Consider the following 18,191-nt stretch of genomic DNA (forward strand, 5'->3'; position numbering starts at 1 on the left):
GTGTATTCAGATTTCATAGGTTTTAACCTTAACCTTAAAAAGAAACCCAAGCTGTTGAGGTTCTTTCAAAACAAAACATAAAGTAATGCAAACTGTGTTTGCAGACGGACTGAAACCATGACTGCAATGTATGAGCATTTCCCATCTGTCATTGATCTCATTGTGATATTTAGCTCTAAAGCCTGATGATGTTCTGTTAGCAACCATATTCACTGTCTTAGGAGTGATTATTTTAGTGTACGGACCACAGAAAGAAAGGAGGTGAAACTGTTGGGAGATATTAAGACTTTTTCATTGAAGAAAATATAGAGGGAAGGACTGAATTAGGACAGAAACAAACATGAAAGAATTGAGAAAAGATAATAGCAGGAAAAGAAGAAATAGAGAAAACTGTAACTCTTAAGAGGAACCCTTTTCTCACAGGGATCTTGCATGTGACATAATGGCACTGAACGAAGGTAACAACAAAAACTCAAAGTCTGATATCTTCCTTAATCACTAGGCTTGCCACTGATATCAGAAAGCGTTTCACTAAGAATTGAGAGCAGACCTGAATTCATCCCCAGCTGACAGGAAACTCAACTATCCCCTTAGAAAAAGTTTAACATTCTTGTCCTAGTCTATCTGAAACAATAGCACTGCAAGAAGTCTTACGTTTCCTCCGTACAAATTAATATGGTGTTCTGTGAACTCTGATAATGATTACTTAGATACTAATACTATTAATTGCTTCTATGCTGAAAGATGCAGCAGATGTATTTATCAAATGTTTTTATCCTGCACATCTGGACAGACCTGCCATATCTTGGAATTCCATTCACCTGAGCGGATGTTGTAGAGAAACGCACAGCCACCTTATTTAAACAACACTGAAAAAAGCTTTAAAAGTGAGGGGGAAGTGCGTCCTTTTTGCTCTCTACAGCTTCCTGAGGAGGGGAAATGGAGAGGGAGTGCTGATCTCTTCTCCCTGGTATCCAGTGATAGGACACATGGGAATGGTTCAAAGCTGTGCCAGGGGAGCTTTAGACTGGACATTAGGAAGCGTTTCTTTACCGAGAGGATGGTCAAACACTGGAACAGGCTTCCTAGAGAGGTGGTCGATGCCCCAAGCCTGTCAGTGTTTAAGAGGCATTTGAACAATGCCGTTAACAACGTGCTTTAACTTGGTCAGCCCTGAATTGGTTAGGCAGTTGGACTAGATGATCATTGTAGGTCCCTTCCAACTGAAATAATCTATTCTATTCTATTCTATTCTATTCTATTCTATTCTATTCTGTTCTGTTCTGTTCTGTTCTATTCTGTTCTATTCTATTCTATTTTTAGTTTTTTCGTTCTTTTCTTTTTTCTGAGACCTTCCCTATTTTCTCTGTAAATGACTGTTAGAATTCCTAAATCCAACTTTGGGCATAGCACTGAAATTAATACAACTTTATCAGTTTACCCAGATAAGAACATAATATGGATATCCATCCATTTCCAAGTGTATTAGCTTCAAGTGTGACCACGCATACACAGTGGTTCAATAACACAGTGGTTAAGTGATCAGTTTTCATTGTACTTTTCTTATTGGGCAAAGTTTTACAAAAGATGGGGAAGGCTTTTAATTTTATTGAGTACCATTACAGCTTCTTTTTACAATACATGTCACACAAGAAAATAAAATTTGGAGAAGTGGAATGATAATAAAGGTGTGACCAAGAAATCTGAGTCTTTGCTTCAAATATCAATTTGAACACTTTTTGTTTCCAAACTCTAATGAATATGTTGCCATCTTGAAGATGCCAGCTCCCAAAGTACTGCAGGAACAAAAGTACACAATCAGATAAATTACATATCTTTTTCTAACACCTTCTCACTAAACTGATTCAATTTACTATAATTGAAAAGCTTTTTTTTTAATAAGTTGCATTGAGATGTATTTTATGTGTAGGTTCTAGTGCCTGTGCATTTTAACAGCTGAGTGATAAGCCTCTAACGAGACATAGTCACACTAATGATTATTGCAGAAAGGAAAAAATCAGACAACGTCATGAACCCTTTCCTCACTTGTTTCCCCTTCTTCCTTCCTCCCCCCTCAGCCAATAAACACCTCCTGGAACCTGTTAAACAATTATGATTTTTTGTATACACATATATATATCTCCCCTGCTTGAAGAAGACATTTAAATCATGAAACTGCAGATATATGCTAAACATTCTGTGAACAGTTTCTTACTATTTATTTAAGAAATTATTACTTGGAACAAAAGTGAAAACTTATCTACTCATTATGTACCTTTAATTTTAACTATGCAGCTTGTGACAGGACCCTAAACGGACTCTGGTCTTGAGATTCTGTCGCATGTTTACTTAAAACCCTTCAGCCCACTGAGGGTGCTCGTTTTTGTATCCAGTAAAACTATGATTTGTTAGATTGTTAGAACTAGCTTTTGAGACAGAGAGGACTCATACTCGCCAGGTGGGACCTGAAAGAAACTTTAAAACAAACCGAAAGGTGACACAAATCCCTCCCTGTGAGGCTGGCTTGCCTTCCCTGTGTCCACGCTGCCCCAGCCAGGTGGACAATCTCTGTTGCTGTTGCAGCACAAGGGCAGAGCTGAAAAGTAACAACAGGTACTAGTCTGGCAATGAATCATTCCTGTTCTGCAAGGTTTAAAGGGACGTTCACTGGTGGGATTAGGCATTCAGCACATGCACTGTCCTTCAGGAAAAGATACATTTCTTTTCCTTGGTTGTCATGATTTATGCTGCGGTTCTCCTTACAGTTTAAGTTTAAATTTCTTGATTTGTAGTCAGGAGACTGGTGTCAAATAGGCCAGATTATCTGTTGCTGCTAAGTCAATCTGAAATGTAAAAATCAAAGGTACTCTGCCATTAAGAATTGCTAACCACCACAGTGGGTTAGCTGGTAAGATGTGGGGCTGTCTTTCATAAAAAGTGAGGAATAGAATTTACCATGTTAATTTTCAACACCCAGCAGCCCTCACATCTGCATATATTTACTAATTCAGAACCTGTTAAAACCAGGAATAGCTTTTCCTTGGCCTTGGCAAGTTTTGGATTACCCAGTTCAGTAACTGGGTTTTATCATGAGAGAAGTTTTTAAATGTAGATAATTTAGACTTTTTTTCAGATTTCAGTTAATAACAGTAATAGATGAAATAGCATTTTTCTTCCCCTGTGAACATAACTGCTTTTTTTTTCTGAGAACTTGTTCTAATTAAAAACTCCACCATATTTTATATTAACTCTTTACATATTTTTATGCAATAGCCCTGCTCATTCTTGTGTGTGTGTAGCAGTTGAATCCCACAGTTTATTAGGTAGGAGCATGAGTTTTTTCCACCTAAGAAGACTAGGTCTGTGTTGTTCATTGATTCTTGTCTTCAGGAAGGAGGCTCTCCTGGAGAGCAGAGCAATTGCAAGTTTAGCAAAGAACTCATAAAGACAAGACTTAACTGTCACAGAAGAGAAAAATATAATAGGAGGACAGCAAAGAACAAAATCCTTTCTCAGGCTGGCATTCATAGGGACATCTGCTAGCTTGCAGGATGAGAATTGCAAGTAATGTTACCACTAATATTTTTTTTTCCCCTGAAGAATGAAGACTAATAAAGTTCAAGTTCCTTTATTGTTCCTGTACAGTTTGACTTCTTTCCTTATTCCAGTTTCCCCTTGCTGTCCTTTTCCTTTATGTACAGTTATTCCACAAAATCTTAATCTACCAGATGAGCCAAGAACTAGAAGCTTTTGAGGTTGCGAGGTATTTCTTTCCAGCCAAAGCATGACTCTCCCTTAAGCCAGCTGAGAGACAGTGCTCCATTAAAACAGCCCCAGTTCATAGAATCATAGAATCACAGAATCATAGAATCATAGAATACTTTGGATTGGAAGAGACTTTTAAAGGTCATCTAGTCCAACCCCCCCTACAATGAGCAGGGACATCTTCAACTAGATTGTGTTGCTCAGAGCCCCGTCCAACCTGACCTTGAATGTTTCCAGGGATGGGGCATCTACCACCTCTCTGGGCAACCTGGTCCAGTGTTTCACCACCCTCATTGTAAAAAATGTCTTCCTTATGTCCAATCTAAATCTACTTTCTTTTAGTTTAAAACCATTACCCCTTGTCCTATCACTACAGGCCCTACTAAAAAGTCTGTCCCCATCTTTCTTATAAGTCCCCTTTAAGGATTGAAAGGCTGCAATAAGGTCTCCCCAGAGCCTTCTCTTCTCCAGGCTGAACAACCCCAACTCTCTCAGCCTTTCCTTGTAGGAGAGGTGTTCCATCCCTCTGATCACTTTTGTGGCCCTCCTCTCGACCTGCTCCAACAGGTCCATGTCCTTCCTGTACTGAGGACTCCAGAGCTGGATGCAGTACTCCAGATGGGGTCTCACCAGAGCAGAGTACAGGGGCAGAATCACCTCCCTCGACCTGCTGGCCATGCTTCTTGTTATGCAGCCCGGGATACGGTTGGCTTTCTGGGCTGTGAGCGCACATTGCCGGCTCATGTCCAGCTTTTCATCCACCAGTACCCCCAAGTCCCTTGTGGCAGGGCTGCTCTCAAGCCCTTCATCCCCCAAGTAGCTTAGCTTGACCCTGGATGGGAACACTAAATATTGGGTGCTGGCTCAGGAAGTCATTTGAAGGGGTGCAAGCAAGCAGTATAATAGGCCTTTGTAACTTTTGGCCATTAGGCAAAACAGATGACAACTTACGATCTGCCTGTTATGTTGTCTTTTAGTGTTTCATATGTGTTACAGAAGAGTAATTACAGTAGATTTTCAGAAAAGGGTACAAAGAGTGGTACAAAGTCTTGCTACATAATTTGAATGTTTTGATTTATGTTGAAAGTATCTGATGTGTCAGAGATAAGAAGACTCAAGGTCTAATAAATCATGTTCACTCTGCAACCAACATCTACAGGTTTTTATTTCGTGCTTGCTTTATCTAAAAGATTTTTTAAGTAAAAATCTCCACAAAACAGTAAAAAATATAATTCTGGTACATTGTATTCTTAAATTTAAGAAAAATGACAAAATCTTAGGACATTAGAAATTTTGTAGCAAAAAGTTATTATGCTGCAGTTAGAGTTGCTGGTGGGAATTTTTTTTTTTTTTTTTTTTTGAGTGCTTTTCTGTAACCATGCACCAAGCACAATAAAATTACCTCTATTCAATTGAATATTCGCTCTTGTCAAAGGCTAATAGTGTAGGTTCAAATTCAATCAGTGTAAGAGGCTTTAGCTTTGATGGGTTTCAAGGATACTTTCAGCTTGTCAATGGAAAAGTATGAATCTCACTTTGGCCTTGAAGTAGCATTAGGAATTTTTTGTTCAAACTTTTGTGCTTAATAAAGTTCTTTGCATTCAAAATGTCACATCTTGACATTTCATTCTCCTTTTGTGTCACCTACTTTTTCTCCTCTGCAAGGCATACACAATGGGAAGAACAGTTGGAACATCAGAAAATTTGAGCTAGGATTTCAAAATTATGAGACCAAAGTGCATCCGTCAAAACAAAAGCTTTGAGACCAAACTAAACACATTGCAAGCTTGATAATGAGTATATGCTGTTATGAATAACCACTGTGAATTCTCTGAAGCTGTATAGAATAGGTGTTTCATGTTTGCTACTGTTATGAGTCGTGGATAACAACAGGACCTCTGACCATTGCATGAAGCTGACACATTTGTTGAGCTATTGTTTTACTAACTGTCCTCCATATCACAGCTAATATGAACCCAGCATGATCATGCATAGTTGTGTGCAGTAATGTGCCATATTTGCATTTGAATCCTGCACAGACTTTTTTGAATCTTTAATAGATTAAATATGGTTTGTGTCTGTGTTTTCAGAGTATGAGTATGAGAATTATTTATTTGACTGACCATCTATACCAAGAAATACCAAAGCCATTCATTTTACGGTTTGGATATCTCTATTTAGATTTGAAATCCAGGTGTTAGCAAGCACATCTTTAGGAGGAAAATACCTCCATCTGAACAGGTGCACCTTTTGACACATCTTAGAAAATAGATTTTTTTTTAAGCCCTAACTCATTCATCTCTATATTTCTTTTCTGAAAAGGACCCAACTGCAAGATCTTAACAGTAGTATTGTCCAAATGATAAAAAGGTGATCTAAGAAAGTTCAGAAAGGACATACCATTGATAGTAGAAACTTCCTTGATTATGACTACTTCTCAGAATGAACCAAGAAAGATAGCATGCAGACATGAAATTTAACAGTCATATAATATATTTAACCTTTTTTCTAAGGTTATAAAAATTATCTTTCACAATATAAAGTATTATGAACATTATAATATATACTGAATATATAGCAAAGCAGTAATAGTGCTCTGGTAGCAGACGTATCTGTTTTGCTATCTTATAGCTAGAGAACTATGGTCCTTCACTAGCAGCACATCATGCTGTCTCTTAGCTTGTATCATTTTCTTTAAAGTTATACTTGACTTTGAATCCTACAACTTTTTTTTTTCTTTCCAAAAAATCGGTCAAATAGATTAAGCCTGTAGAAGAAAGTATACATGCCTAACTCTAAGATATGCTTTCAATGATATGTGATAGAAAGACCAAGAAGTTTATGGGAACTCATATACGAGAGACCTACCCCCCCTCAAAAAGTACATTCTTTAAAAAGCAGGGACTCTTCTTGCCTACTTTTATTAGATTAATGAATGTCTGATTTTGAGGAGTGGGTAGTGATACATCTGTATATAGAATCTTTTTAATTGTCCCATTCCAGCACTAACAATCCTTGCTTGAAGAACATCTGAAAAATACAATTCATATCATATTCGAATTTTATTCAGGCTCCAAAGCCTGAAGAAAATATTTTCTTGCATCTAAGTTCCTGCTGTTTCCTTGCAGAAATTTCTTTATAATGAATTTGTAATTTAAAGAAAAGATATAGTGTTGCAAACATGCAAAAGTGTTATGTTCATTTGGTTTTCATTTCATATTCAACAACTGTATCAAAGTTTTAAATGTTTCATTCTTTAAAATTTTGTGTTCAATGTTTGTAATTAAATTCTCGTTGTACAACTCCAACTATGGATTACATAAATCTTTTTATTTATAATTTACTTTAAAATATTTCAAATAATGCAGACATAGTGGTGATCTACATCTATGTAGTTAAATAGAGATAAGTATTACATTCAATAATAACCTTACATTTCATTATATATAATGGTTTGATAATATCAAAAATATTACACATATCACTTAAATGTTCAGAAAAAATTCACACTTTCAAGAAGTATTGTGCTGGTTTTGGCTGGGATAGAGTTAATTTTCTTCATAGTAGCTAGTATGGGGCTAGGTTTTGGATTTGTGCTGGAAACAGTGTTGATAACACAGGGATGTTTTAGTTACTGCTGAGCAGTGCTTACACAGAGTCAAGGCCTTTGCTGCTTCTCCCAACACCCCACCAGTGAGTAGGCTGGGGGTGCGCCAAAACGCGGGAGGGGACACAGCTGGGACAGCTGACCCCAACTGACCAAAGGGATATTCCATACCATATGATGTCATGCTCAGCATATAAAGCTGGGGGAAGAAGAAGGAAGGGGAAGACATTCGGAGTGATGGCGTTTGTCTTCCCAAGTAACCTTTATGTGTGATGGAGCCCTGCTTTCCTGGAGGTGGCTGAACACCTGCCTGCCAATGGGAAGTAATGAATGAATTCCTTGTTTTGCTTTGCTTGCATGCATGGCTTTTGCTTCACCTATTAAACTGTCTTTATGTCAACCCATGAGTTTTCTCACTTTTACCCTTCCGATTCTTTCCCCCATCCTGATGCGGGGGGAGTGAGCGAGTGTCTGTGTGGTGCTCTGCTGCCAGCTGGGGTTAAACCACAACAGGTATCAAAATTAGCTGATATTTTTTATGACAGTAAGTTAAACTTTTTTGACAATGTATTTACATTTCAGTGGTGAATTGGAAAACAATCCTACAATTATTTGAAAGACTATTACTCTTTAATATTCTAAAGTATAGCTTTAAAAATCACCTCCTAATATGAATGAAAACTCTATGTGAAATGTGAATCTTCTTACTAATCAGATTTCCTTGTATTTCCTCTCATTTGAGATATACACTCAGGTGTATTAGGTGATTATTTTTTATCTATCATCTCCCATACGCTTTTTGAGACAAAAGGTAGATTTTTTTTAAATGCACAGAACTAATTGACACGGTTCAAAACATTATTGAAAGACCGGTCATACTGATTCAGGTCAAAGTTTCATCTAGTCCTCTTTCACCTGCTTCTGCCTGGACCTGCACAGCAACTGGGGTTTCAGGCAGAGCCATCCTGCTGCTGAGTCCAGGCCAGACAGGTAGATCTCAATCACTTCTCAAAAGCTCTGACCAGTCAATATTGACTGTTAGAAAAAAGACTGAGCTGGTGGGCTGCTCCTCCAGGAACAGGGTAGGAGTCTTTAGACCCAGGGTCACCTGCTGTGTGCTGGTAGAGGCTCACTGATCTGAAGGGGAAAAAAGGACTGGCTATAAATGGATGTCTGGGGAAAAATAACAGGGCAAGCATGTATTGTCTTAATTCCCTTCTTATATTTTCCCAGCCTGAAAATCCTCTCAGCTTAGGGGATTTCCTGAGCATTATGCAGTTTGTCACTGTGGTATGGTTTATCATTCACAGAAGTGCGAACTTACCGATAACAGAAAGTTTGTAGAGATGTCTGTGACAGCGTAACTGGATCAAAGAACCCTGCAAAACAGAGCAATGCATAAAAAGGAAACTTATCTTTATGTTTATAAAATTGGAAGTTCCAGGGAAAACCACTTCATTTGTAATGGACCACACTTTATTTTGAAGTCATTCTACTCCTGTAGGTTTGGACTAACTTAATAAAATATCATAAATAATCCTTAAATGTGATATTATACACTGTAATCTAGGGTCTTCTCTGAGTAAACTAAGTTTAAAGGTTCATCTACCCTATGTATATCAGAGTAGTAGTAATTCAAGGCATAGTTTATCAGCATCAACTTAAAGCCTTTTTCCTTTTAATAATTGTATATTTGAAAAAATGAGCATACAATAGTAGTATAGGATGTACAGGTGATAGTGTTTACATTTCCAATGAAATACTACATTTTAATTTTTTTTCTAAATTTGCCAAACAATGACCTTCAGTAAGGTTTGAAAAAAACAACATTTAGAGAAGATGTTTTTGTTCATCTCTTAAACATAATTTTCTGAGAAACTCTAGCTCCTCACAGTTTTGCTGTATGTACTTGTAGTCTTGTGGTGAGAGTCAGTGTGGTAAAAGACATGTGGCTTTCACCATCCATATATAAATGCACTCAAATCCAGCCAGTGGGTAAATCTGTGAAAAATCTCAGTTCATAGAAATTCTGCAGAGAAAAGTTCTTAAAGTTTGTCTGTACAAGGAGAACTTTTGTATTCACTTTCTAAAGGGACAGTTTCACGACACTCCTGAAGATAAATTTAAAGTCATGACAGGAAAAGAAAAATTGACAAAACAAACCCAGAATAGATCTAGGGGTTTTGCTGGTAAACAGGAAGCTGCCTTTGTGCAGCTTTCATACAAAATTACTCTTCTCCCTCGTTTACCTTTAAGCACATAATCAATGCATGTAGGTACACTAGGTCAGACATGAGAGACTAGTCACGCTCTGTAGCCAAAATTTTCAGTAGTGTTTGGGACTGAGACAGTTGTTTCCAGCAGCTACAAGTGAGATTTCTGAGTTTTGACTGTGACAGCTTTTTTCATTGTACAAACAGTCACAAAGGGACCCAAGTTTCCAAATGGGAATCGGAAATAATTGTGCAGAGAAAGACAAATATGCTGTTCCTCATTATAAAAGACACAAAAGTGAGAAAGAAGCCATGGTGATGAGGGGCTATAGGCAAGAAAATGAAACTGGTGCAAGATCAAAAAATATTTAAAAGCAGGAAGAGTCTCTGTGATCCTATGGATAGCTGTTTCACTAGCCAAAGTATTCAACTTCTCTGCATTAAATAGTTGCTAAATTTCCTGAAAACTCTTTCCAACTAGAAATGGGCAAGTACTATAATTTGGAGGAGATTTGTGATAGCATACTTGGGCACAGATAATGCCTCCCTACTCTGAGTGAACCTTGTGGATATCATCACTTCCTACTTATCATTTTGCTGAAGAGTTGCTGCTGAAGCATTTTAATGACGTTTTATCATGCTTTACAATTCCCTTCCAGCATGCAATACAATGAAAACATGAAAGAAGTAGTGAAAAAGAGTGGGTAGGAAGTGTAAAGAATAAAACCAGAATATATTGAATTACTTTTACTGTTTAGGATTCTACACTACTTAATTTTGCTTAGTCTATTTTGTGCATTGTCTTACATAGCTAGTTGACTTTTAATTGTCCAGCCAGCAAGTTGACAAATAAAACATTATGTGTCAGAGCTTTATAAATAAATACTTGTTCTTGGTTTGCAACAAAATTCAAAAAACCCCATATATAACCTGAGAATCACAGAATGGTTGAGGTTGGAAGGGATCTCTGGAGATGATCTTGTCCAACCTCCCCCATTCAAACAGAAGTCTGAAAGAAGTATTCTGCTCTCCCCTCATAAAGGTGTTCAAACCCATTTTACTGACTTACTAGAACAGTACTGTAAGTAGCTAGATTTGACTTAGGGGTACTACCAGTGTCTTTTATGGACGGAGTGATCTTTTCATCACTCTTAAAGAGCTATTGAGAATAATGGATTAAGGCAGTGAACCCGGTATGTTCCCAGTATGTCAAATGTCTTCATTTGAATTCCTTTTCTCTAACTCATTAAATAATTAAGTAGTATCTGCAAGATAGAGCAAATAGGTCAGCATGAGCAAATCAGACAAACGTGTCCTTACAGTACAATGTAGTGGACAGAACATATTGATGAAGACTTGGAAACCCTCATGAAGGGCCTGAGGTTTTCCATGTTGCATGTAAGAGATCTAATCACTGGACGGTTAAATAAATGACAAACTACCATCAGTAAAATAAAACTATCATGCAGTATTTATTACACTCTGAAAATGAAATGTTTAGAAAGTTCTTTTGCTTGTGTTTCAAATTTAAGTGCTGTGTCACTTCTGTTTCCTCTGAACTTGACCAGTAAATTTGAATGAAATTTGCTGAATAACTTCATTGCCTTGATTGTGTTTTGAAGCAGAAGTATATTTTACTCAGAAGCTATGTTCTTCTCTAATGAAAAAGTTTATTCATGTATTTTTTAAATTATGCACTATTGTTACCATTGAAATTTATTGTTATTTCCCACCTGCGTTATTTTTTGGTTACTCTTAGAGGTATCATTTCAAGTGTACAGAGCTAAGCTAAAGGAAAGCTTCTGCTAGGGTTTTACTAGGCCTGAATAGTTTCATAGTTTCTGTTGTTATCCTTCAAGAACAACAGTATCACTCACAGTGCTAAAAATAATAGTGCAGATATAAAATTCTAGAAACTTGAGATTTGTCTCAGTTCTGGTTAAGTTCTGTGAATCTGCAACACTGAGCTGGACATTTCATAAGAACATATAGTATTTCTGCATAGGTTTAGTAAATACCACTTTGGTATAGTTGTCTGACATTTCTATTTGCATTCTTGGCTATAAGCAGTCCATACAGAAGTATAGCCAAGGAAGGGAAGAGAATTAAACCTTTCTTAAAGATATCCATTTGTTCATTTAGGGGTCTATAAATATCAGTATTGCACTGATGTGAATTTTGATCAAGTGCTCTTTTGCAAACATTTTACTTCGCTATTTTGCTGTCCCTTCTTTAGCCCATATGACAGTTTGAATTCTAGCTCTGCAGAGCACATATTTCTGTGATTTACCACAACAGAAAATGGTCTTTACTCTGCTAGTAGGGCAAGAATTATACCATTTGTTTTTTAATTTATTTCTGCAACAACAGAAATGAAAGAAAATACGTCAACTGGCAAAATAGGGTCTGATAGTCTAGGATGCAGGCTAAGAGACAGCACACACAAATCTTCAGTGTTGTATTTCCATTAGATTTACATGAATTCTGAGGTTATTATAAATCAGTCTTAAGGCTTATTAGAAAGTAAAGCATGGTATCCTCAGGTCATCATATGGGCACAACTTCACCGAGAACACAAGCTTTTCAGTAAATACACTCACTTTTGCAAACTGTAAATCATCTGTGAGCCACTACTGTTCTACTAATTACAGTAAGAAGCTGTGCTCATTAGCTGTTCTCATCTGGTTCACTGCACGAGCTAAATAGTCCGTAAATGAGCCAGCAATTATTGCTGTATTACTGCTACTAGCTCTGTTCATATCAAAATATCTTCACCAAATGTTGTGCTTCTTGGTATTATCACGTTAGGAATTTCACAATTTCGTGTTGAAACAGTTAATTGGGAGATTGTTCTTGGAAGATAGAGGAGCTTCTAAAACTTCTGTGAATGACTGGCTGTCATAAGTATCTTCAGCCCATTTATGACAACCTCTTAAACCAGGCAACTACATGAATACATAAATATTGTACTTAATGAACTAAGAAAGAAAATGCACACCTTGCTATTTATCCTCAGTTCTTCTTCTAATAGTAAACTTTAGTTACATATTAGATTTAAACATTTAATTATGAAGGGGAAGCTTTATGGATTTGGTAGCATTCATAGGCAGTGTGATAAATTAGTCATATAAGAGTTGTTAGTAGTATATATACTGTATTAGTAAAAAAGGAAATACGAACTTACGGTTGTATTCCCACTGGCACCTTCTACAGCAAGATTTTTAAGGCAATAACCTGTGTTCCAAATACAGCCTGTATGTCCCATCCAAATGTCCTGCAGATGACTTTTCAGACAGGGAAGTGTGCTTTAGACTCAGAGGGATAGGTAGGGGATATGAGCTTCGCTTTTCTTACCTCCAGTCTCACACATATGCTAAGCTGTAAACACTTGTCGCCTGTCGGTTTGGGTACATCTTCCTCTGTTTTCTGACTTGCTCTTATTTAAAAAGTTCTGAAGTTCCTTGCTGTAGAATTTATACTGAGTCTGCATATGTTGGTCAAAAGGCCACCCATTTGCTCTCCCCATTTTTTGTCAATGAAGTTCAGACTTTGTTCCGTTTACTGCCTGTGTGGTTCAGGAGAGTTTTGCCACAATACATAATTAGAACCATTTTTCACATGGGGCACTTTCTGATGTTGCTGAGAGAGAAAGAATTCAAAGAGGAAATAAAAATTGATCTTAAAGATATGGCTTGTCTCTCAGAAAGTCGAAAAGGTACACACTAGAGAAGCAATTCCTAAACTATAACATATTTCATGAGCTTAGTAAACTTCATGATTTAAATAATGTGATAGTAGCAGGATAAAAAACAGTAGTTACAATTTCCAAGATGTTTCTATAAGAACGTATGAAGTTGTGAAAGTATCTGTCCTTTAATATGTGAGAATTGCTCTATACAACTTCAACCAACGCAAACACCATTAATTCAACTCAATTGGCACACACAAATGTCTCTTGTTTCTTAGTTATGGGCTTAATCCTTCTGGGCCAAGGCTTAGGAAGCTAGGAGCATTAACATAATAAAGCAGAGACTACCATGAGTAACTGGATAATTACAGTTACGTATTTTCAAAACTAGCTCCAGGATTGCGGTGTGCTTCCCTGAGGTGCTTTTGTAGTGCATGATCAGTGACACCTTTCCCTGCCTGGAAAGTAGGGACTGCCTGGCAGTGGCTGCTCTCCTCCTGTGGCTGCTTCTCAGTAGGGGATGTTAGGCATCAGGAACACTTCAGGTGCAGCATGAGACAGGATTCTTCCAAAGGACCTTATGGTGAGTGAAGAGGAAATGGGAGAAGAGCATCAGGAAGTTGTCATTTGGAAAAGGAAGGAGGAAGAAAGTATTTTGAAATATAATGGTGGAAATACTCAGACTACTGAGGTTTCCAGGATTCCCAGTTTATTAGAATATTTATTCTCTTCTTTACATTTTGGCAGCTATCAGCCAAGTAAATCAAAGGAAGATAATTTAATTATGGTTGTGGTAACTGCACTACTCTTAGGCATCATTTTAATTGAGGATTAACAGAATGAAAAAACCCCAACATTCTACATAATTTATATTTGCATAATATGATTATCCTGCACTTGCAATAGAATTATATGCTATACATATTCTGAAGCCACAAAATCTCATTACAAATAGGAGAATAGGTGGAAACAGTTCTCTTGGATAGCATTGAAGTGTATCCTACGTCTAATATTGGTTATATTACCCTAATCCCCAAACTCTCTGCTCTTATTCCCATTGAAATACAGCAAGACTTACAGACTGGGGATCAACAGTTGCCATCATTTCTTTATGTGGTGATCATAAGTGATTGTCCACATTATTTTCTTGGCAGTTTCTGTAATACTGTTTTAAATCAGGACCTGTCAGAGAATCAAACTTTTATCTGTCAGATACTTTTGAGGCTTATAAAACTGTTTTCATCCTGCATTAGAATGAAAGTAAACCCTTCCAGAAATAGCATGAAAAATGTAATGTGAGAGGAAGAGGTGTAATGCAAAAGAAACAGAAGCCCAGAATTTAGGGCACCTGTCTGGATATGGGAGTCCTTATGGAAAATCTCATACTTAACTGTCCTGAAGAAATTATGTATTTATGAAATCATGTGCATTATATTGAAGATTGTATTTTTAAATTAAAAGCTTTGTTTTCAGTGAAACACATATTTGTGATGATAAACATGTTGTCAAAATATTCTGAAACAGCTCTGTTTAGGACTTCTTCATATCAGGTGATTGTCCTGGTCTTGTTAGACATTATTACCCCTAATGTGGTGGGTTGACCCTGGCTGGATGCCAGGAACCCACCAAAGCCACTCTATCACTCCCCCTCCTCAGCGGCACATGGGAAAGAAAATATAACAAAAGGCTCGTGGGTTGAGATAAGGACAGGGAGATCACTCAGCAATTACCATCACAGGCAAAACAGACTCAACTCAGGAAAATTAATTTAATTTATTACCAATCACAATCAGAGCAGGATAATGAGAAATAAAACCAAATCTTAAAAAACACCTTACCCCCACCACTCCCTTCTTCCCAGGCTTAACTTCACTCCCGATTTTCTCTACCTCCTCTCCTGCAGCGGCACAGGGGGACTGGGAATGGGGGTTGTGGTCAGTTCATCACATGTTGTTTCTGCCTCTCCTTCCTCCTCAGGGGGAAGGACTCCTCACACTCTTCCCCTGCTCCAGTGTGGGGTCCCTCCCATGGGAGACAGTCCTCCACAAACTTTTCCAATGTGAGTCCTTCCCACGGACTGCAGTTCTTCATGAACTGCTCCAGCGTGGGTCCCATCCACGGGGTGCAGTCCTTCAGGAACAGACTGCTCCAGCGTGGGTCCCCCACGGGGTCACAAGTCCTGCCAGCAAACCTGCTCCAGCGTGGGCTCCTCTCTCCATGGGGCCACAGGTCCTGCCAGGAGCCTGCTCCAGCGTGGGCTTCCCACGGGGCCACAGCCTCCTTCGGGCATCCACCTGCTCTGGCGTGGGGTCCTCCATGGGCTGCAGGTGGATATCTGCTCCATCATTAACATCCATGGGCTGCGGGGGACAGCCTGCCTCACCATGGTCTTCACCACGGGCTGCAGGGGAATCTCTGCTCCGGCGCTTGGAGCACCTCCTCCCCCTCCTTCTTCACTGACTTTGGTCTCTGCAGAGTTGTTCCTCTCACATCTTCTCACTCCTCTCTCTGGCTGCAATTGCGCAGGGTTTTTTTCCCCCTTCTTAAATATGCTATCACAGAGGCGCTGCCACCATCGCTGATGGGCTTGGCCCTGGCCAGCAGCGGGTCCGTCTTGGAGCCGGCTGGCATTGGCTTTATCGGACATAGGGGAAGCTTCTAGCAGCTTCTCACAGAAGCCACCCCTGTAGCCCCCCTGCTACCAAAACCTTGCCATGCAAACCCAATACAAAAATAAACTATCACAAATTACTAGGATCTTAAACTGACTAAGTAAGTAGCCTGATTTTTCTTTTACGAGAGAGTTGTTGGCATGAAAGGATGTAAAGATAACTTTAAAATAATTTATCCTTCTCAGATGAAAAAAGCTAGATGCAATGTAGCACTCACATTGACATCTTTTTTAAAAAGTTAATCAGAAAAGCAACTGTGGTGAAAGTATCATGTAAATGTTGTTGTTTGAGAACTTAGGATCCACATTTTATACAATGAGGAGTTTTGACCTGTTTTTTAAAAGTACATTACACCTTTGACTAACTGCTGTTCAGCAGAAAAACTAAAACACAACTGGTGCATGTCAACGTAAAGGATATCTTCAGCCGATAAGCAGTATCTATTTTGATAAAAGGCCCTTTGGATTTAGCAGCCTTTACACTCATTCTTCATTTTAATGAACAGAATTCATTTTAATGGAAAAAAGTCTAGTGTGGATGGTCCTTCCTTTTGTTGTCATTGTTACATGCAGCAACAAACAAATCAAGGGAAGAGGGATACAAAAACAGGGCTGAAGTAAAGCAAAAGGTCATACGCTGATGTTTCGTATTGATTCTGGAGAATTATTAGCTGCACAGTAACTGGCACACTTAACAGTACCTTCATGATTCATTTGCTAGTCACTCTGCAATTATTCCAGGTGCTGCTGGGGAAATGACTCTCAAGTTTTATAGGAGTAATCAGCATATAAATGTTGGCAGGATAAAACCTCCAACACAGGCTTCAGGTGCAGCACTCAATGCAGATGGAAACACTTCAGTTGGTTCTTAAAAGGGGTGGTGATATCCTGGCTGGAAAAAAAATTGTGCTGGTGGAACCTTGGTTTTTATCCTAGTCTTATCTGAAAAATGGAACAGAAAGTAGAACTTAAGAAACTTTTTAGTATTCGAAAATAAAGAACTGATTTTTTTCTAAACTAAGTCCTTTGTGTAAGGAGCAAATAAGAAATCAGAACAAAGGATGTTGGAGTTCAGGGGTGCGTGTATTATTTTTATTTTAATTTAAAGGAATGCCCTGTCTGATCTTTCTAGTTCCTTTTCTTCAGTAAAATAATCAGTGATGCTAATGTGGTTCAGGTCAAGGGAATACAGACAGCACCCTGTTGTTTAAGACTTGGCATTTCTGAAAGGTTCTAATTCTCTTCCAAAAGCATTTGAGTCAGTTTTAAAAGATAACATAATAAATACAATACAGTCCGTCAGCCTACTTTGCAAATGTCATTGACATATCTTCTGTTTTCTTTTAAAAAAGCATCTGAATGAGTATATCTTTTAGAATATTTCATTGTGTCGTTGGATCATCCTTCCTGTATTAAGGTGAGAAGACGCATCTGTTGGGTTCCCATCCCTGCACTGAATAGGCACTAGGAACTATATATAACACAATAGCATTGCCCCACTACTATTAGAAACCATAAGGCAAGGTCTTGTTAATACACAGTATCAGAGAAAAAACTTTAGAGGAAAGTATTTACTGACAAATGAAAAATTGAACTGGAAAGAATAGGATAAGTAAAAGAGAGAACAGTTCTAAAATCTCTCTGTGGCATAGATGACCTGGTCCAGCAGGCCTGAGGTCTACTCTTCTCTATTTGCACAAGGACTGAAAAAAATTTAGGCTTTTGTGTCTTTCTAAAGCTTTGTATTACTCACTTGTTATCTGCGTGATGCTAACTACTTTACCAATCATAAAACAATATAACCTAGAGTTCTGCAATGCAGAGATTCTGTGAGGGAGCACATTTAAGCTCCTAGACAGTGTTGGGGTTTACGCTGTTTCCTGCACCAGTATTGGTCTTGTAGCTGCGGCAGTATTTGATAGGACAGACACAAATTCAGTCTCTTGAGTGGTGCTCAGGCTCACTAATCTTAGAAGCACAAGGGGTCCACAGACTAGATCAGCAACTTGGTGACTGTCCATGCAACAGCATTCAGGAAGACTGTAACCATATGGTTACACTGATACTTTTCAAACACAGAAAAGTGATGTCAGAGCAATGCATTTTGCATTTGGCTTAAAGACTTTAAAGGAGATGGCCATTCCAATTTATTTTTTAAAAATAGTCTGAGTTGCAAATTTATTACCAAAACATTCTCACTGTCAAGGCACAACTGTCAACACTGTGACTGGCAGTTCTACAGAGCAC

The sequence above is a fragment of the Gymnogyps californianus genome, chromosome 5 (assembly GCF_018139145.2).
Source record: "Gymnogyps californianus isolate 813 chromosome 5, ASM1813914v2, whole genome shotgun sequence".
NCBI classification, from domain to species: Eukaryota; Metazoa; Chordata; class Aves; order Accipitriformes; family Cathartidae; genus Gymnogyps; species Gymnogyps californianus.